The 23515-nt window shown below is 34.0% G+C and overlaps 1 protein-coding gene across 1 annotated transcript in view; it reads right to left on the bottom strand.

Annotated features, from left to right (window-relative positions):
* The window catches only part of LOC116667152 (chromo domain-containing protein cec-1-like), a 270808-nt gene that overhangs the window by 67545 nt on the left and 179748 nt on the right, over nt 1–23515 (bottom strand). The window lies entirely within an intron of this gene.

Here is a 23515-nt window from a genome sequence, read left to right as displayed (position 1 = left end):
TACCAACTCAGAAGATTTTTAAACAGTTTCCATTGCAATTCATAAGGAGGATATTCATACTGATGGAATAAACAATGTCTGCACTTTGATTTGGGCCCGGGCTGCAGATTAGTGTACAAGACAGTGGATTTCACATTCTCACCACTTTATTCCAGATATGAAAATTTCCGAAAAAGACTATCATTAGCTTTTATTCATAGAGTATTTTTACACATAATGTTTTCAGAGTGCACTGATTTAAGATTAACATATCCATAATCTGCAATGACCGACCTACAGTTCTATCAAGCCTGCCATCTTGAGGAACAGTGGGACTTAGGAAAGGTCCCACTGAGCTCTCCAATAAACTGTTAATACAGTTAACTCCTAGACAGAATGAGAGCCTTGATAAAGATATGCTGAAAATTTTTCCATAAATATTTAAATACCTTTTTCCTCTACTGAATTATCTTTTTTATATTTGACATAGGTGACACATTTACAGTTATATCTCTGCTAGATTAGACTCTCCAGTAAAAGACATTTCATTTATTTTAATGATCATGCTTCCTCTTCTAATCCAATTGCCTTTGCCCAGACCCCTTCCTGACAGCCACCTTCAATGGCAAGTTCTCTCCATGCTTTTATAGCCCTGGCTGAATAATCTCCATCTTTACATTTTTAATGAAACATATTATTAATAACAGATGTATCAAATTACAGCTCAATATACTAGGCATAGATTAGAGAGAGAGAATGGAATATTTATACATTTTACATTTTTTTTATAGAAATTTAACTTCCTTTTTCACTGCTGCACATGATTAGTCCTTAAGCCTTGCTACCTGTGAAATAATAAGAAATACATAGACTGCTCTCTGGTCCTCAGTTCTTGAAACAGAGCTTCTAAAACCCTGGTAAGGGTGCTAAGAGAATCTATTGTTCTAACATTTAGTCTCTGACTCCAGTTCCTGATGCAGAAGTCCTAAAAATATTGTAACTCCCTAAATCGTAAGAGCACAAGGACCATCTTATGTTTTAATACTTGATCTTTGACCCTGGTTCCTGACACAGATCTCTTAAATCTCTTGGAATTTCCTGGGAGATTGTAGTGTCTTTTGTTTTAATGAGATGACTCTTGGTGGGCTCCTGGATGGGGCTGGTCTTCAGAAAGATCAAGCCATGATTAAAAGTTTGGAAATTTGAGCTCCACCCTCCATTCTCCAGAAAGGAGAGAGAGGCTGGAAATGAGAGTAATTATCTATCATGCCTAGATGATGAAGTCTCCATAAAATCCCCAAAGCATGGAGTCCAGAGAGCTTCTCGGTTGGTGAACACATCTACACACCGGGCGAGTGGTGTACCCCAACTCTCTGGGAACAGAAGCCCCAGTGCTTGTGACAACTTCCAGGCCTTGCCCTACCTATCTCTTTATCTGCCTATTCATCTGTGACCCTAGTCATATCCTTTACTATATAATAAACTGGCAAACATAAGTGTTCCCTTGGGTTCAGTAAGCTCTTCCAGCAAATAATCAAATCCAAGTGCGGGAGGTCTTGAGAACCTCCAGTTCATAGTCAAGTTGAACAGAAGTAACCTGAGAACCTACTAATCACAATTGGCATCTTAGGCTCATAAGACTGAGCCCTTAATCTGTGGGTCTGCGTTAACTCCAGTTAACGTTAGAATTGAATTGAATTGTTGGACACTCAGCTGGTGTCACAGGGAATTGTTTGGTATGGGTAAAAAACCCCCACACAGCTGCTGTCAGCAGTGTTGTGAATGTGGTTGTAGTGTAAGGGTAAAGGAGAAACACAGACAGGTGAGTTTTTTCTACACATTACCTTAGTCAGTAAATGCTTACAAAGGATCAAATTTACTATTGTTTACTCGTATGTTGGTTTGTTTTGTTTCTCATCAACCACCAACTCTTCTATCACATTATTTTATTTCATATGCTTAATCATAATAAGGATCCTTAGCTCCTTAATTCATTATTAGCTCTTCTGCAAAATGACCCTGGCAATATTCCCCAATGTCTTTCAGGGTCATGTACGTAACAGGACTTCCAAATAAATATGATATGACAATGAAATTTAACAGTAGAAGGAAAAAATATAGCAAAGCATACATATATTTTTGTCATTTGTATGTTAATTTATCAACCCCCTAAAATGGCTTACAGACAGGAGGTTGACTAGGTCTTTAGTGCCTGTTTTCTTTGTGTTCTTTTCAGTCTTCTTAAGGATTTCTGTACACTTTTCTATATTTCTTAAAGTCTCTCAGAGTCCTTGGGTTGTTTGAAAGATATTAATAATTATTTCTATTACAAATAACATTATTCATACTAATGTCCATTTCTATAGTTACGAAATTTAACGTTAAATGGTATTGTATCTTAATTCACCTTTGTTATATTGCTTTTCTCTGTATAAAGTGACCAATTATACATTGCATTTTCCAATCTCAGTTTCAAAGAATACTTTGCTAATTAAAAAATTTTCAACTGTAAGCAGAATAATATCACACATGCTTCTTAATTTATGTAGAAAATCATATTCAAACTTTTAATTATCTTATTAGCTTATATTATAGAAGTGATCCTAGAATCAAAACACAATGTAGAAGGCAGCAATTTTTAACTCTGGGGATATTTATCAAGTCAATGTGGAAAGTGCCTCTGCATGTAAATTATTGTTATTGTCAAGTAAATTCAAATGATGTGAGCGAAATATAATACAATTAAACTTCTTTTCAGCTGATGAAATACTTTCGTATATCTGTAGGACTCATTTGTGTCCATTCTTTTGCTTTTTGTTATTATTCGCTATCTATCACACTCACAGTCCACACCCAAGGTTAGAAATTATACAAGGCACTTAAATCAGGGTGTGGAAATCTTGGAGAAGCCATCTCAGAATTCTGTTTACCATCCATACTTTGCCCTAAAGTTGAACCCGGAGTCCATGAAATATCTCTAACTTTTTATTTCTTAAGATTTTAGAGCCTTATTAAAGCTGTTTGAGCCAAAATAACTTAAATACATCCATCAATATTGCCCTTTTTAAAAGAAAATGTTAGCAATATCCCAGGGAGCTGTCAGTTGGAAACCTCTCATTCAGAGCCATCCAGACCATCAAGAAGCAATTACAAATTTAGTTTCTAAGTTGTATTTTCTATTATGATATTTTTCCTGCCATATTATTTTAATTGTAATTTATCTCATGGGTCAGATTTTTCTTCTGCCATTGTAGTATTCTTAGTATTCTAGATAAAAATTTGCATTTTATTTAAAATAATGACCAGCCTCAGACCAATTAACTGCCCTGCATAATAAAATGTAGCTTAGTTCCTATACCAAAAACAATAAACATATAAAATAAAGGAAAATTTGATAAAACAATCATACCTAAAGAATTTTTTTTACTATTTTTAATGAAAATATGGTATAGCAGGAATACATTAAGTTAGATTAAATGAGACTAAAACCTAGAGGATCATATAAGCATTATATGAATAAAATATTACTGAAAGTGTTACCTATAAAAATGTTAACCTAAAAAATGATGTTAATGCTACTATTTTACTCATTTGTTACAATTTTATGAAAAGTCCATTATAACCTGGAAACACTACAGTTTGACATTTCATTATTGACAAGCCGAAGCACAGTTTTGGGATATATTGTAGTGTATCTAGAAATAGGAAGAGGAAATATGAGATCAAGTCAATTCTTACACATAAAGTCTGCCTTAAATATCGTGATGAAATAACTACCACCAGGATTTAATAGATATTTATTCTATTCTCAATTAATTCTTCATATGAGAATGTAATCTGTTATTTCTTCCTTCTAGAATGCTATCAGTGCAAGACTTAAATCTGTGTGTGTGTATGTTCAGTATTAAACATAAAGGAAAATGTCAAAATTTTAATCTGTATTATAAATAATACTTAATTACTGATGCTCAAGATTTATTTGAGGTTTTCATAGGAATCCCAGAAAGCTTTGTGGAGCACCAACTTTGTCTGGTACAAAACAGACAAAGTGATAAATTCATAGTCCTCATGTCAGTCTAGTCCTCAGATCTGTCCAGGACATTGTTAGAGACGACAGTAAAACTGAGTTTTATAGTTACATGATAGTCAAATTCCACTCTCACACTCCTTGAGCAAAGGTATTATAGCAGGAGGTGATAAGACCAAGGGCAACACTGTGTCAGTCTTTTTTACTATGAATGCAAAATTTACAATAATCAAATAAAGACCATTAATGGACTTTAAATTCTTATATAATGTTGGGAAATAATATAAACAAAAAAAGATAAACATTAAAAACTGTTTTGCACAGAGTTCAGAGCTGGACTTATTTTTGCATATTTTTAAGATTCCGTGAACAAGGCCAGTTTTGGATTAACAAAAGAATAGTGGTGCTATATCCTTCGTTCCTTGACAATTGGGAAGATTTTGAACTGGCAAATGGGATTCTAATCTTGTTTTTATAACCTAATTATACCATTGATTTCATGCAAGAGTAAGGTGACATCTATCAAATGCTTTACATTTGTTTTATGATTTTGTTTAGTTTTATGATTTTGTTTCAGTACATGGAAACGACTTAAATTGTAATGAAAAAGTTCATATTTGATATTCAAGGAAATGTGTGTGTGTACAATGCAGGGAATTTACATGCAGGAAATCCTCAAGCACATTATTTTGTTGGAAAATCTACCATCATGTTGCATATACACTATCTTTCAATGTGTGATTTTTAATTCATTCCTTGAGCAACCAGGCAGAACATTTTCATTCAGACATGAAAACATGTATGTTGTGTACTGTCATATCAGCACCTTACTTTAACTGCATTTGGACTAAATATCTACATGTATATTTTGATGTTGTGCCTTTTGAACGTGTTTTTGACAATTTCAGTATAAAGGAATCTAGCTAGGCATTTCAAGGTGTTGTTTTCATGAACAAAACCACCAATGGTATGTTGTGGCTAAGCATATCTTCTCAGACATGCACCTCTATGTATTTCTGAGAAGACATTAAGGCAATTGATGCAGACAGGCAAGAAAAGTAGAAGACTGATTTTTTTTCAATGTTATGACTTAGTTTCCAACTACTTTTTCTCCTTTCCTTAAGATTCCTGTGCTGTAACATGAATATTTTGTGACTGCCTCTGTGAAGTCACTATACTAACACAAAACAACTCAGTCAGAAGCACTAAAATGAAGATACACAGAAGGCAATATTTCAACATTTTGAAATATAATAGAGTAGGCTTACTCTAGTCTCAAAGCTCTCTAATTAAGTCTTTTAAATTCTCTCATCTGTTGACCTTCTCCCAGTAGTCTTTCTCCTAGGAACAAAACACCGTACATATTTTCACAAAACACTATGGATTTGTGGTTGTCCAAATATAAATAAGAATATTAAATATATACTCTCCTTTAGCTGAGTCTTCTAGGAATGTTAAAAAATACAGAACTTTTTTTCAGAGTTCTCATGATGATTTAGTAGTGACTTCTAGGTAGAGATTCTTCCATACAATATAAAAGTGATGTATTTCTGGGTATGTCCATGTAGGGAGTTTAAATTCAGTTGACAGCTTTTTAGTTCAAAATGCAACACACCATACAGATCCAGGCTGTAAGTACTAACTCATAACAGCCCCCACCCCTTTATTTCTCCAGACTGCACCCATTAGAGCTGGTGGCGGAAGTGTCTTTGGTGATACTCATTTGAGAATATCTCAAAACACTTTTCTTCACTGTAGATTTTAAAGCATAATTCTTTACAATAAAATGTCCCAATAAATCTTATGAACTCAAGAATGCCATGTATGTAAGACTATATGAACATTTATTTGAATCCCTGGACTGACTGCTTTGTAAGAGCAAAAATTTGTTGTAAGCTTCGTACTACATATTTTATGTTCTTTCATTGTGAGAACGAGTTTTATAATGAAAACAAGTTAAAAGACACCTTTTACCTTGTAGGATGGGAAGAAAAAAGATTAGAGATGTGTTAATGAACTTAAAAAAAAGTTGAGTAAACAACATATGTAATTACTCTGTAAGGACATGCTGCTTAATTAAAACACGGAGTCATTCTATTAGCATACACACCTGCTGCTGCTTAATAGGATTCATTTCTTCCCCAAATAACTGAATTCCTAAACAAGGTTCTCCCTCTAGTTCATCTCTTTGGGAAACTCCATCTCAGTTTTCTGCCTTCCTCTTATTTGTGTTGATACCTCTCATAGTAATTATGACAGAGTATTACAAAATGAGCAAGACTTTAAGATGAAATGTCCCTTAGACTTTATAGTCTTATGTTTCACTCTGGAAGATAGGGAAGTAAAAGTCATTCATTTCCAAAATATTCTAAAGCCTGTCATACCAGGACTGAGGGTGCAGTATTTTCTTTATGAACTCAAAGCACAATCTGTGTCATAGTCAAAACTACAGGAGTATCATTTTTACACATACTGACCCTTCTAGACCATTGACAGCTTCCAATAATTTCAGCTAACATATTATTGGCTGTTCATTGTAATCCAGGAACTGTACTAACCATACTATAAATTAAATTCATTTAATCCTCAGAGTCAGTCTAGGAAGTGTCATCCTTATCCCTGTTATATAGACAAAGAGATTGAGGGACTTGCTTAAGCTCACAGAGCAAGTCTTTCATGGTGTCAGGATACACAATTAGGCAGCCTGACTCTAGACACTACGCTCTTGTTGTCCACTGTGAATTGTCTTGTAGAAGGTGAGTGTGGCTCTCAACTGGCGCATTTATTTTCCAGTAAATAACTGTAAGATTAGCTCTGAAGACTGTCATATAGTCAAGTTTTCTTTCTAAATAAAATTATAGTTAATAGGCACCCATCAAATACATATCATATATTCTTCACTTAGAATAAAAAGATTGATAGGACAAAATCAGACACATTTAAAAATGTCATAAATGTAGTAGGAGCTGTAATAAAGATGTTAATGGAGCACAGAGGATTGTCATTTGATCCAGCTCTGAATTCTAGAGGAAACTTCTGGAGGAGATGGTGTTTTGGATAAATCTTCATATATGAGTAGGCCATTAATGAAGCCATGTACTTAAAAGGGTGGAGGAAATGTGAATGCAATTTCATGATGTATGACTGGCATGGTACAAGCTTGGTGCAAATAAGAAATATAGTTCAAGATGAGAAACAAGGCGAAATGAACCTAGATAAACAGAGTTAGAGCATGGATTATATAACAGAGAATGTTGCTACTCACCAATATTCACATGCTCTTTTACTATTAACTGCTCTTCCAGGCCAAGGCACTTAAGATTCTATTCCTACTCCATCTTTCTCTTTTCCTGCTGTGGCCTTGGCCATGCTAGGGCTGTAGCTTTGTATGCCATGTGATCTATAATGACCTCTTAGACATTGTCCATTTTGTTATTGCCACATTCTCTTCTTAGAGTTGATGAATGTTCCAAGATTTATTTACTAAGTTGGAATTTTAACTCTTCCCCTTACTTTTTCATATATCTGACTTATTTTATCGAATGTTCCCATCTTAGAGGGTTTCCCTGATGACTCTATCTAAAATAGCATCTTTCTCTTACTGTCTATTATTGTAGTCTTTTATTTTCTTCAAAGCAAATCTTGTGATTTAAAATATACTTCTAGGTGTTATTTGTTGCCACTAAAATATAATTTTTAATGAAGTCCAATCATTGCATAGAATAGTCATAATACAAATAAGTTAATCAATATTTTTGAATGACTCAATTAATACATTAAAATTCAAAACAACCCAATGAGAAAGGTACTAATACTACCCATGTTTAATGAATTAAACTAAGGTTTAGAATATTTCTTCTTTTAAACAGATTTACTGAGGTATAATTGATATAAAAAATGAGCATATTTAATATATACAATTTGATGTGTTGGATATGTGCATACACATTTGAAACCATCACCACAATCAAGGTAGATATAACCACCACCTTCAAAAGCATCTTTGTGTCCCTTTTCTTTAACGGTATGAACACTTAACATGGTACCTATCCTCTTAACAATTTTTTAAGTGCACAATACAGCACTGATCATTATCGGCACCATGTTATAGAGCAAATCTCTAGAACTTATTCATCTTGCATGAAGCTTTATAACAATTGAACAACTCCCTATGTCCCTCATCCCTAGCCATGGAAACCACCTTTCTATTTTCTGCTTACACAGATTAATGGATAAAGAAAATATGGTATATAAATACACAGAAATATTATTCAGCCTTAAAAGGGAAGGAAACCCTGTTATTTATAACAACATGGATAAACCTGGAGGACACTATGCCAAGTGAAATAAGCCAGTCACAGAATGACAAATATTTCAAGATTCCACTTACACGAGGTATCTAAAATAGCCAAACTCATGGGATATTTCTATAACCTACTCAAGTTCATAAAGCTAGGGCAAAGGTGTAATTCAACACAGATCCCAAGCATTAATCCAATTGTGTTTGGGATAAAGTCAGCCATCTCCAGTAACTAAGCACTGAAGTGGACTTTAGTAGCTATTTCTAACCTGAGATTACACTTCATCTGGAAATCAATTCTGGAGGTAAGGACTCTGTGCCTACCTAGTTAAGTAAGCTCATGAAATTCAGTACCTATTATTTTGAGTACCAATTTGAGTTAAAAACATGCTTGTGGTAACATCACCTCTCCTCTTGCTGAGCACTGAGTTCTGTGTGACCAATTTATTTCCTTGGTCATTATTAACCTAGGCAGCCTGCATCTGTGGGAAGCTCTGCAGATATACTTGTCATAGTCATGATCCACCATGTGTTACAGTAGCACAGATTGGGAGAAAAGGTATTTTTTCCCACTAAACCTCTAGTGAATGTTATTTCAGGTTGTATATCATGTAACACCACAAAATCTGACAAAGTACATTTAAAAACTGTAACACTGTAATAGTTTAGGTAATTACAAAGACATACTTATCTTTATCCCTATCGAGGGCAGAATTGTCAAATATACCCCAAATATAGCTCCCATTGGCATGTGTGTATAGATACAAGAAAGTAAACTAAGGATGTAAGAGAATAAAGTAATTTTATGAATCTTATATGAAATTATTCATTCTTGGTGAGCCATCCACTTGATTAAATTTCTATTTATTTCTTTACATGTTTATTGGATATATTTCACAGCAGTTTTATAAAAATTTAATGAGGAAATAAATCAGAATAATTGATTTAAAATTTTTCAGTCCAAATTAAGTTTCAAAAATGAGGTGTCCAGATAGGCAGCATTGCTAAAGGATAGCACACTAGACAGAGCCAAGATTCCTGAATTTTATTCTCAATTATAATGGTAATTATCTTTCTAATATTGAACAATTTATGACCATTGTGTGTTCTAGATTTCTCAGGTATAAAATCAATTTATACAAATTTATTGACTTTTTAAGAGTAAGTTAAATCAACATGCTTCTCCCCCTCAGTGTTATTGATGACCACAGATTTCATGGAATCCTCCATTTCCGTGTCTCTATATGGTTACATTTTACACTTGTACTCAATGTAGATCTTGTTGTACTGCATCCTGATTATTTCCTCATCTGTGTTCTTTACTAGAAGGTATATTCCTTAAAAGCTGTGTTGTGTTCAGTAATGTATTGCCTTAGGTTAGTGTCTTGTCTATAGTATTTACTAATGAAATAACAAATTTTCATCTCATATCATGCTACAGTAATTGAGTAGAGTTCTGATGTAAAATGTCAGCCAAGTATAAGGGTGCACATTTTAGTTAGAAAATAAAGTCATTTGTTGCTGTTGTCTTTTTCCTCTTGTTAATAAGTAAAATTGACCTTACTGTTAATTTAAAAAGGTAAAATTGAGCTTACTGACACTATGTCTAACCAATGGTGATCATTGGCCCAGACATATACCAGCCAATGATGTGTAACATTGCTCTAATCACCTCCTATCATCTCCTTTCTGCTTCCATTTATTCACCAGCTACAAAAACAATTTCCTCAAAGTAATAAATTAGGAAAAAAAGTTTTTTTCCTCACGTGCTACTTTCCAAACGTCAAGAAGAGCTTACCTGAAAATATATATTCACAATCATATGAAGCCAATGAAGCAAGCAGAATCAGGCTGCGACGATTTCAGACAACTCAAAAGCACAGGGGCTGTACTGGTTTTCTACTGCTGCTGTAACAAACTTAGTGGCTTAGGTCAACACAAATTTATTGTCTTACAGTTCTGGAGATGAGAAACTTGATATGATTCTCACTGGGCTAGAATCAAGGTGTCAGCATGGTTGTGTTCCTTCCTGGAGACTCGAGGGCAGATCTGTTCTCTCCCTTTCCAGCTTCTAAAGGCTACGCACAATTCTTAGCTAATAGTTCCCTTGCCTCTTCAAAGCCAGCAATCCCCAGTTGAATTTTTTTTCCCTTAACATCCCCCTGACACTGACTCTTCTCCCCATTTATTTCAATTTAATGATCTTTGTGATTATATTGAGTCCACCTAGATAATCCAGGACAATTTCCCTCTTTTAAGGTCACATAATAAGTAACAGTTATTCCACTAATGTTAATTCTCCTTTGCAATGTAACTTAACACATTCACAGGTTCTGGAGATTAGAACATGGACATCTTTGGGAGGCCATTATTCTGCCTACCAAAGAGTTACAAACCACATTTTATTATGGATAGATATTTTGTCATTATTAAAAGAAATATTTTCTGGAATGCCATTTTTTAATGAGCAAATCAGCAGGACTAATTTCATCAGGGAAAGTTATAGAAGACTGTTGAGACTAAAATAATCTTGGCAATTTACTTTAAAGTCAGCTTCCTATAAATATCAAATGTTGAAGACCTGGGTATTCTGAGGGAAGATAACTCAAACATAAGAAGGTAGCTAATTGGTAGAAAATAAAATTCAGAAATTTTAAAACTTAAGAATGTTTCCTAACCACATTTATAACTGGAAGGACCCATTGTATTTAGTAAAGTACATGTCACAAAGTTCAATGATTAGTTTATCATGGAAAAAGGAACTAAAAATCTATATTCTGTTTTTATACATCCAAGGGAGAAAATGTTAAAAATAGCAAAATATAGCATAATTGGAAGACAAAATATACATCAAGATTGCATTTTAAAATATTGCTTTAAAAATATATTTTAATATATATTATATATTTAATATATATTTGTAATATTATATTGTTAATATATTACATTGTTAATATATTTGTATAAATACACATCTCATTAACATATTAAATATAATATTTAATATATAACACATATATTATAATATATTTAAGATGTTCATGTAAAATGATGGTGATAACTAGATTTTTTTTACCTCTGGGGAATGGATATGAAACTTAAGTTAAGGGTATTACAAGCATCGTATAAGAAATTCCAACATATGAATGGATGGTGCTTATTCTAGAATTCATGTCATTGATGATCTTCACCACACACTCAAAAGCATCCTTCTATCTGGGAGTAAAGAGAGCAGATGTATGTGATACAAGTCTTCTGGATAATGTCCTATTGCTGACGCTGCCATGTGTAGAAATCAAGCTGCCTGGCATTCTAGCTGGTGCTGACATAACAAGTAGTAGCAGTCAGACCGGCATCTGCATAACTGCTAACAAGCGTGGTTCTTCAACAGTCAAAAAAAAATGACTAGATTTTTCACCAGTAAGATCTCAAAGATTTTTTTTTTTTGATGAAACTAATCCAGTGGCACAAGATTCCATAACTGGAATCCCTGGAACATGTTTACACTTATAAAATTAAAATAATTTATTACCTCATTTGGAGTTGAAATTAAACGCTAGAAAGATCTAGATGACAGAGTTACACAGACAGAGGCAGAGCCCAGAATTCACACGTGAGTTGGTCCAGAATCTGTGTGCCTTAATGCAAACTATACCAATAATGAAACCTGACAGTGGGACCAAAAAAGGTCCAGGCACCCAGAAGTCAGTAAAGGCTTCTAGGCAAGTTCATAGTAATTTTTACCCCTTGATCTACATTTATCCAATTCAAATTGGCCACCAATATAGATCAACAAGCCCAGCAAATGTACTAATTAAAAACCCATCAAGCTAACAAAACTTTAATTTTGCATTCAGTAGAATAAACTCTTCAGTGTGTCATTCAGGATTTCTGCCATGAAGACAAAATTATCTAAATTCTATAAGCACAAAATCTGTTTCCAGAATGCACATTTTTAATTTGGTCTGAGTACAGCTGTGAATCGGATCAACCTTCAGAAGATCTTCAACATGTTAATGGAGAAATGCTTTCTGACTAGCAGGACATCCAGTATAGAAACAATTTATGTCTTTGCCACAGAAAGTTCTTGCATTCAGCCGCACATGATAGTACTGTTAAAGAATGCCTGATGCTGAAACAATGGTCAACTGAATTTTTGATAGAAACACTTTTCTTAAAAAGAGTCCAAGCTATAGAAGTAATATCTTCTGCTTAATAACTTTTCCAGAATTCTGACGTACTTAGACATTCTCATTCTAAATACAAGTTTGTGTGTTTATTTTCAGTATTTATATTCAAATCCAGCAATTTTTCAGTAACACTTTTTTTTAGTTTTTATCCAAGATCAACGTCAGTATCACACTTTGCTTTTGTTTGTCCTCTTAATATTCTTAATGTGCAACAATTCCATGGCCTGTCATTGTCTTTCAAAGTTACTTTGTAGAATAGTTTCAGTGTGTTTGATAACTCCTGATGAGACTAAGTTAATGCATTTTTAACAGGAATACTATAGAAGTAACCCTATGTTGTTCCTAGTGTATCATATCAAGTGGCACAGGATGTTGGTCTGTTTCATTACTATTGATTCACTTTATCAGTTGGTTAAGATAGTAATCCAGGTCTCTCGGTTGTATAGTTACTATTTTGCCCTTTGTAATTACTAAGTAATTTTTGAGGAGATCCTGTGTATTTATGTAAATATATTAGTGAATAAAAGCTAATCCTCAAGTTTTAGCTCTACTGATGATTCCTGATTGACTTAATTATTAACATGATGGCAAAGTAGTATTTTCTAAGTTTGTTATTCTATTTTTATTAGTTACCATTCTACTATAAGCAAGAGTATTTTCTTTTTAAATTATTTTTAATTAATTTAGTATGTCAATATGGACTCATGATTATAATTTTATTCAATGGGTTGTAATCCATTATTATTATTATTATTATAGATTTTTATGTTAAATTTTTATCAGACTTAGATGGTGGGATGCCTTCCAGTTTACTCCTTTTTACTTCTCTCATGTTGTCAGAATTTTTGACCCACTTCTTAAATTTATGGTTCCACAAAATACTCCTTTTAACCAGAAATCATATTAGAAACCAAGATCTGAGATAAGAAGTATTAATATTGTTAAATTGTCAATACCACACAAAGCCATGTATAGATTCAATGCAATCCTTATGAAAATTCCAATGCCATTTTTCACAGAAATAGGAAAAACAACCCCCAAATTTGTATGGAACCACAGAAGTTTCCAAATAGCCAAAGCCATCTTGACGAAGAACAAAACTGGAGGCATCACACTTCCTGATTTCATACTGTATTACAAAGCTACAGTAATCAAAATTGTATGCTACTCACATAAAAACAGACACATTGACCAACCAAACGGAAATGAGAGCCCAGTAATAAAGCCATGCTTATTTAGTATTTGACAAGGGAGCCAAGAATGGTCAATGGGGAAAGGATAGTTTCTTCAATAAATGGTGTTGGTAAAACTAGATAATCACTTAAAGAAAAATGAAATTGGACCCCTATCTTACACCACTAATAAAAATGGATTTGAAATGGACTAAAGACTTAAGCATAAAACCTGAAAGTTAAACCTCCTTTGACATTGGTCTTGGCATTGATTTTTTGAATATGACACCGAAAGCACAAGAAACAAAAGTAAACAAATGAGACTAGATCAAACTAAAAGGCTTCTGCTTAGCACAAGAAACAATCAACAAAATGAAAAGACAATCTGCAGAATGAGAAAAAATATTTGCAAATCATCTATCTGATAAGGTGTCAATATCCAAAATATGAAAGGAATTCATACAAATATTTGCAAATCATCCGAGAAGGTGTTAACATCCAAAATATATAAGGAATTCATACAACTCAACAGCAAAAAAAAAAAAAAAAAAAAAAAAAATCCAAATAATCCAATTGAAAAACAGGCAAAGGACCTGAATAGCCATTTTTCCTAAGAACTTATACAAGTGGCCAACAGGTTTATTAAGAGGTGCTCAATATTGCTAATCACCAGAGAAATGCAAATCAAACCCACAATGAATTATTACCTCCTATCAGAGTCACTCTTACCAAAAAGACAAGAGATAACAAGAACTGACAATGATGTGGATAAACCCTTGTACTCTATTGATGAAAATGCAAATTAGTACAGACAGTAAGAAAACCACAATAGAGGTTCCTCAAAAAATTGAAAATGAACTACCGTATGATCCAGCAATTCCACATGTGGGTATAGAGATGAAGAGAATGAAATCACTATCTTGAAGAGATATCTGCACCCTCATGTTTGTTACAGCATTAGTTACAATCCTAAGACAGAAAAACAACTTGTGTCCATCAAAGGATGAATGCATAAAGAAGGATGTCACATGTGAGATATAAATATATATGTGTATATATATACACACACACACAATGGAATATTAGCCATAAAAAAGGAGAACCTGTCATTTGTGATTGGCATCTATATGTTGATGAACCTGGAGGGCATTATATTTAGTGAAATAAGTCTGACAGAGAAAGACAAATACTATATGATCTAACTTATATGTGGGATTTAAAAACACAGAATAGCTATAGAGCCATTCAAAAGCCATCGTAAAACCATAAATAGTAATTGATAATTTCTTAACCATTAAAAGGATGTCTTTTCCCTTGGCATCAGCCAACTGGGCTGAATCTTTTGTTAATTTTAGGAACCAAGTGCAACCTTTCTCTTCTCCCTGAGAATGTCCCATTCTCAGACAAGAACACACAGGCTTTTTTTTTCCTGTTAATTTCCTCCATTTGACATCAGTAAAAGTTTTAAGTATCACAAAACTGATTTGGCTGTAAATGTAGAAATGGTACCGAAACAGAATGAAATGAAAAACCCAAGGGACAAACAGAAAACCTTAAATAAACCCTTAAGTTTGGTCTTGGGGTTTTACATATATCAACAACACAGGAGACCACAAACAATGCTATTAAGACAGTATATCGTGCACAAGGTCCCAAGATAATCCTGCCTAACCCCCTTGTTGAGATCCCCCTTGTGGAGATCGCCCTTGTGGAGAGCCTAACAGATACTGTGGCCACACATTGTTACAATAAAATATCTTCCTCTTAGTCATAGGTTCATAGCTGTAATCAGATCACTTATCCAAACTGCACCACAGAAGGCTTTCTTTGGTCATAGTTGAAACATTCCTCATTTTTAGAGACAGAAATTAATAACAAAGCACAAACAGTGCAAACAAATGCTAGCATCCAAAGAAACAAACTAGTTCACAAATCAGGTAAAAGTCCAACAACTCTTTCCTCTCTCTAACAGGGAATCCCACTCAAATACAAAACCAATTGGCTTGTTCTGGAGAAAAGCCGTAAACTGAGAGGAATAAAGTTTCCAGCTGTACACACCAGACTGACTTATCCTACTTCACGGTAGGAAGTAGGATTCCTTCCTACTTGCTTGCTTGATTCCTTGCTCCAACTGCCAAGTGCTAGGGCAGCCAGTGGCGCTTTGGGGAATTGAGAAAGGAAGACCCTCAGGACAAGTGGTCCTGACAGCTTGGCTGTCTAAGTCAGAGTTTGTTACCGAGCTCATGCTCCTAGCCTTGTGACAGGACAATAAATCAAGAGATGGGTGGTTGAGGCAAGGAATGGTGACTTTATTCAGAAACCCAAGAGACCAAGAAGATGGGGGACTAGTCTCCCAAAGAACCATCTTGCCTGAGTTAGAATTCAGGCTTCTTTTATACTAAAAGGGGAGAAGTAAAGTTAAACATTTCCTGGTTCAGGTCAGCTTCTGGAGGGAATGTGTTAATTTCTCCCTTCCTGCAGTCATTCATAGGTGGGCCTGGTCAGGATGTTTCCTGTGAGCTCAACAAAGGCATTTCAGCTCAACACTAATTACCTGGGAGATGGGCCATTATGTATAATTATAAGCTTACAGGCAGCATCCCTGCAGTAATTAACTTATAGCAAAAGCAATAGAATAGAAAGGTTAAAGTAAAAGAAACAGATCCAATATGGAGTCAGATTTGTTCTTTCCTATTACAATAATTGTGTACATTCTTTGTATTTAAACTAAGTGTATACATATGAACATTGTATGTATTAATAACTTCAAGAGCAACTTTTTTTTTTTAAATAAAATCTATAACTACTAGTGAAATGCAACTTTATCACATTAGGGATCACTTGACTAATTGACAGTGAAACTTGGAAAAGAAACTATAAACTAACTAAAAGAAAGGCTTTTTAAAAAGAAGTCTTTCATCCTTCTGGCAGGGTGCTAAGAGAGGCAAGACACATCTGGAAAGGGAGACCACTTTTGCTTTATTGGTTATTTATCGGTCCATTCAAAGTAAATTTTGTCTCCATAAAAATTAGAGTGTCAGCTATATGATCTGTGTCCCTCTCATCTAACTGTAGAGAAAAATGAAATTTTTCTGGGTTATGAGCTTTGGTGTCAATGAAAGCCTGCTGAAAACAATCTTTTCCTTCACAGTTTGCAACAGGGCAGGTGTAGCTACAACTGAGCATTCTGTAGGACACATTTTGGACCCTCTGATGCACTTTATAGATGATGTGTTGCTTTCACAAGAGATCTTATTTTCATACTCCAAACAGCAAGTATTGAGTTCTAGAGGAAGTTCCACAGAGGCCTTGTCAGTCACTCTGTGCTTGAGTCTTCAGACAGAATTTCCTGAATCAAAAAGCAGGTATCTGTCATGCAGTATTTCATTCTACACCCTCAGCAACTTGCAATTTTCATGGTTATTTATATAAGTAGCATGCTGAGCTTAAGCTAATGTGTTTTCCATCCCAAATGGCACAGCTGTTTTCTTCCCCCTGCATTAAGCTCTGAGCAGGTGGTGTTTTCTAATCATTTATGTTCATTCCATCTGCCGTCATAAGCAAGAGAGATCATAGATGGGCTCGGTGTCTCTTGTAGTTAAATGGTGATGAATAGAACAGAGAGAGTCTGCTTTGACCACAGAAGCACCTAATTTGAAAACCATGGCAACAGAAGTGTAGAGGTGGGGCTGGGCCCTGTCCTCTGTCATCGAGAAATAATTCAACATCACTTAGCAGCCATTTGTCTTGGCTCTGGTTATTGTTGAGAAGTGATGAATTGGAGCACAGAATCAGTAGAAGTGGCAGAATATTTTCCTCGGTTAAAAGAAAAAAGTTCGTCAATGAAATTTACAGATATTTAATTTTTAAACATTCATTAGGAAGGTGCAAATAATGATGATAACACTTCACTCTCTCAATGTCTCCATCTGTAGTCAGAGCTTTATGTGTAGACAAAGGTACTGTCTTTCTCATCAAATCATATCAGCTAAAAGTTGCTTTTTTATTCCCTCATTTCCATTTCAAGGAAAATTAGAGAACAAATAGACATCACACTTAATGAAAAGGATACTGAATATCTGAGCTTGTGGGCTTTTTAAAAATGTAATTATGGAGAATATAATCTCACATCAGTTTCAATTTTGACTCCTAATTGTAGGCTGATGTCTATGTACAAAGAAAAATGTGGGTGAAAGTCACTGAATGAAATCAAGCTTGGACAATAAACTCATAAAAATGCAAGAAAGATTATCACCTTCTTGATTTTTATTTTCTGTTTCCTACACTCTGTCATACTAAGTGTGCCATTTGAAGTTGTCTGGTTCCTATTGAACGGGAGCAAAATACACCACCATCAAATATGCCTCTTTGGCATATTGATTGTTTTGAGCTGGTAAGAAACAGCAAACAAAAGTGAAGTTCTGAAAACTGAGTAGAAGTTAGCCTTTTGTAAGAGATATTTGCGTGTATAAGGAAATCTTCATTTGTAAAGGTGTGTCCTTCTCTGTACCTGAAGGATGACTCTACATCTCTAGAAACTGTGTATTAGTGTAGAAAACATTATCCTGACAACCACAGGGCAGAAAAGAAACAGGTTAAGAGTGACTGTATCTTACATCTCTTATATAAACCATGGTCAGTTTAAGATTTTCAATGAAAGGCTAGGTTTCATATTTCAATGAAAGATGATTTTTAAGAGCTTGATCTCAAAGCCGAGCCACTTAAAAAGATGATTAATATTAGACAAGTCAGAACTCAAATTTTTCATCTTAAAAATGGCCTAAAATACCTCATGACTCATAGAATTATTATAAAGGAAGAATGATTTCCTAGTAGAGCTTGTTGTATGATGCCTGGACCACTGTACTTTTTGAATACAAATTGGGTATTAACGTTACCCAGACTACTCTGAATGCTAGAAATTAAAGTACATTTAGGAAGTTAACACATTATTAACAAAGGAAATCTTAAGTGGTTTAAGAAATAATACTTTTTATTTTCTAAACTGGTATTATCTCACATCATTTTGAGTTAAAAAAAATAAAATGTGTACAGAGCAACCTGTACAACTTATTTATTTGCAAATCATACACTAATGCCATTACACTAATACACTTTTCTATACCGACAATAAAATAGTTATTTAAGAATATAATTCTGGGCAAGGAGTTGTGAATAAAATCATTATGTAGTTTTCTTCTAGAAAGCAAAACTCTACTCAAGATGTTTTATTTGATTCAGAGTTAGAGTATTTCTCTTGGTTTCCTAAGAGCTACTGTGGTTAAGGACAAGCAGCAACGCCTGTTGGCTAAGTATTCACTGAGTAGAAGTCTGCATAATCATTGATGTATGGAATTTAGAGACCCTATGAAGGAAACAGAACCATGCTCATAAATGTAGCTTGGTGAATTTTCCTTCTAAACACAACTCATCTTTGAGAAATGTTTCCTCACATCACTGAGTGGACTGAGTTCTTTCTGTTTTAACCACGACTTGATCATTATAATAGCACTTATTTGGATCCCTTCTAGACTGTAAGCTCTTTGAAGGATAAATCTTTTCCTTTTGCTTCCTCAATACCTAGCACAGCATTTGGCAGATGGTAGGTGGTCAAAAAATATGTGATGTTGAATATAATACATATGAACACAAAGACAGCCACTACATTTGTCATGATATGCTGAGGCATGTCAAACTTCCCAGAATTTTGAATGTAATATGTCCAATCATTTTGGTAATTTTAAATGTTTACCTTCATTAGTGGAGGTGGGTAAATAAAACTCTCTAACACAGTTACAATTTCACATTCATTACATCAACAAGGTAAAGCTGATGACCTTACCTTAGAGCATATTTTATGAGTTACAATTAACTTATTTTCTGGAGCTGAACTGAGAGCTAAAAGACAGACAGTTTTCTGTGTGGAAGGGCAGGCACTTTATACCCCAGTGCTCTCATAAACAGTTGTGATGCAACACTGACCATGTTAAGGGTAAGCCTGAGATTAGGCACGAAGCAGTGTTAACAATGAGAATGAGATATTAGGGGAATTAGGTATCAACTGGAAAGCCATTCAGGCTTCACCAAGCGGACAATTTACATAAGAGAATCTTCCTGAAATGCAAATGATGTTTTCTAGCAACCTGAAGGACATGTGAGACCCGATATAAGCAGTTAACTAAGCCATGCTTAATTTATTTTAATTTCTGATAGAATGTACATAAATTTGTAGAGTACAAACCGATGTGTGATAGAGAAAAGAGACCTGAAAATGATGAAAACGAAGTTTATCTTATAGTTCTGAAACAAAGTCTGGATCTTAAACCACCAGATTTTTAGGACAAATGGCCTCATTGTGATTTCTAATATTAACTATAAAATCAAATATATAACATTTCTATGTACTTTTCAAAGTTCAATGATTTATTTTTCCTATTACTACAGGAAAGCAATTATAGATTTAATGAAAAAGATAACATTTTCAAAGGGCAATTGTGGTATCGATAAAGATAATCTAAACATTGTGGATAGCATTTTCATACATGTAATGCTAAGATATTTTACATCTGAAATCAGTAAGTTCCCATCATATATTTCTGTGCACTTATCATCTGCAAGAGATGCTAAGAGAATGGAGTAATGTGAAATAAATAAACTTGTTCTTTCACTGATACAACAATTTCAGAAACTAAACATTATACGTATTCAAATGCTGGAAGGACCTGGGTCAGAAGGAGAGAATTAGGAATGGCATTCTTGCAAAGATTATTTTCAAAGACTAATAAAAGCACAGCACAGGTTAGAGGAGAAAAGAAGGCATCTGAGAATAAAGTCAAGGGCATTTGTAAAGGCAGGAGGAGAGCACAATCAACCAGTTTTATTTGGAGGTCAATGAGTTCCATGGGCTTGCATGAGCCAATTGAGGGATGAAGGTAAAGTGATAATTATGGAATGTAGCTCCTAAAGAGGTTTGGGTAAGAGTCTTTGTGGAATGTTTTTAGATAAATGATTGAAATAAGGAAGTTTTCTGAGGTGACAGTGTCAATAGCTAACTTTCATTGAATGCGTGCTATTAACTGTCTTTCATTCCATTTAATCCTCACAACAAGCACCTAAGGGAGATGCTATTATTATCTCCATTTGTGTAAGAGGAAATGGAGGCAAGAGGAGTTGAATAGCTTGCTCAAACTGCACGTAGTTCACAGTAAGAATTCAAACCCAAGCAGTCTGGTTCCAGGAAGCATTTTCATAACTGTTAAGCATCCTACCTCTCAAGAGAGTTATTCTAGAAGCGTGTTTGATTTTAAGAGGAATCAATCATATCTCAATAAAATAAAAACAACTTAAAGCTAAAAACAAGGCATTTTCAATAAAAACAATATTTGGCAGGAAGAAATGTTATCTTCTTCACCTCCAAAGTTACCAAATCACTACTAGTAAATTGGCATGATGACGGAATATCCATTTATATTTAGAGCCAATGAATTGAAAATAAGCCTTGATTTAGTTTAAGTGAGACAAAAAGTAGAGTGTGTGTGTCACCTAGACATTTTCTTCCAAGTAGTATCTATTCTCTTCCAGCACTTAGATATCTGTAACTTAAACCTAAAAATAGTAACAAAATATAGCCTGTAAAAGGATCATTTTCTAGGAGAAAGCCTGGACGTATGAAAGAGTGAGAATGAGAATATGAGGTTCAAAGGGGAAGAGTGCTCAGGGGAAAAAAACCTTTTGGTTTTTCATGTTTAACAGTTTATATTTTAAGACAGGTAAGATCCTCCTGACGTCTATATGATAAGATACAATTTCAAAGAAGTTCTAGGAAAATAAAGACCTAATTCTCATCATTTACTGTATCACTAGAAGTTTTATATCAAATGGATGAGTGCAGTTTTATACAAGGAGAAATGAAGGTTTAATGTGGTAGAATCTCATTTTCTTTGTGTTTCTTTGTGTTTAGAATTCTGCTTAATTTGGTCTTCTATACCTTTCAAAATAATGTATTTTACTTGTTCTAGTGCCTTTTAGTGATATACTAGCAATATGAAGTTTTTCTCTTCCTGTTTTCATTACTTTATTCCAAGACCATAAGTAACATGTGCTTTTTGTTTGTTTCTATATTGTTACAAAAATTCCTATAAACTTAGCAGCTTAAAACAACACACATTTGTTATCTCACAGTTTTTGCAGGTCAGAAGTGGTCTCAACTGGGTTCTGCCTAATATCTAACAATACTGAAATCAAGGTGTCACCAGGTCTACAATCCTCACTGGAGACTCTGGGTAAGAATCAGCTGCCAAGCTCATTTGATGGTTGGCTAAATCCAGTTCCTTGTAGTTATAGGACTGAGGTCCTCATTTCTTTGTTAGCTATAAGCTGGTGGTTGTTTTTGTTCCTAAACACTAGTTTCACTCTTTTTTAGGCTTTCCATGTGGCCTCCTCCAGCAAAAGTGGGTCAAAGTCATCTCATATTTTGATTCCCTTTGACTTCAGTTTCTGTCAAATCTCTCTGACTAAATGAAGATATTAGGCAAACGCAGCTAGGAATTAGAACTACCTGACAAAAGATCTCTAAGTATATAAGGGAAATTAACCACACTATGAACTTCTTAATCTAATTGTGATTTATAGAACACCATACTAAAAAATGGAAGTATACATACTTTTTTAGCCATATGTGAAATATTCACCAAGATAAAGTGTCAATGAATTTTGAATTTGGGGGGGGATAAAGCTAAAGCAGTGTTCGAAAGAAAATGGAAAACTTTTGATGCTTATACAGAAGGGTAGGAATGTTTAAAATAAAGATATTATTTTCCACTTAATAAAACTACATAAACTTCAATCCCCAAGTAATCAGAAGAAGGATATAATAAAGATTAGATGATAAATTATTAAAATAGAGATAAGAAACAGAGAAAGTTAACAAAGGCAAAATTTATTTCTATTGGTTAGTCAATAAATAAAGGGATATGGCAAAATTTATCAATATTGGAAATAAAAAGTGGGTATCACTTTTATGGTACCGCTTTGAATCTAATTAGAAGAAATACATAAACTTGATTTAAAAATATTATAATTCTCTCAAGATGAAATAGGAAATCTGAATAGCTCTCTCTATATTACAGAAATTTAATTTATAATAAAACTTTTCCACATAGGATCTCCTAGACCAGAAAATTTAACCAGTGAACTCTGTCAACTATATACAGAGGAAATAATAATAATCCTACACAAACTACTTGAGAAAAGAGAAAAGGGAACCCACCTCAAGGGTTTTATGACAGTAGCATAACCCAAGAGCAAAACCATTTTAAAAAAGCTACAGACCAATAAGCCTCATGCAAAAATTCTTAAGGATGCAAAATAGTGTCACCAAAATGCAATTCAAATGCAGCAATGAAAAAAAAGAATGAATGTCTCAAAAATAAGTGGATTTGTCTCAGGAATGCAAGGTTAGTTTAAAATTTTAAAATCAATTAATGAAAGTCTCCATATGAACAGGAAATGGAGAAAAAATGTTATGATCATCTCAATAGATACAAAAAAGACAGAATAAAACAAATCAGCACTGCTCATGAGAAAAGAATCTCTGTAACCACTGAATAGAAGTGAAAAACTTCAATTGGAAAAGAGGCATGTAGGAAAAACCTATAGTTAACATCATGCTTAATGGTGAAATATTAATCAAATTTTTCTCTAAGTGTGAACAGTTTAAGAATATTTGGTCTTATGAGGTATTTAAATTTCACTGGAGAACCTAGCTTGTGAAATAAAGCAAGCATCCCCCACAAAAAAAAAGGCATAAGGAGGAAAAAGAATTGGCTCTATTTTTACATGACATTGT

Source organism: Camelus ferus, chromosome 11 (assembly GCF_009834535.1).
Source record: "Camelus ferus isolate YT-003-E chromosome 11, BCGSAC_Cfer_1.0, whole genome shotgun sequence".
In the NCBI taxonomy this organism is placed as follows: Eukaryota; Metazoa; Chordata; class Mammalia; order Artiodactyla; family Camelidae; genus Camelus; species Camelus ferus.
This window is presented reverse-complemented; position numbering and strand designations above follow the sequence as displayed.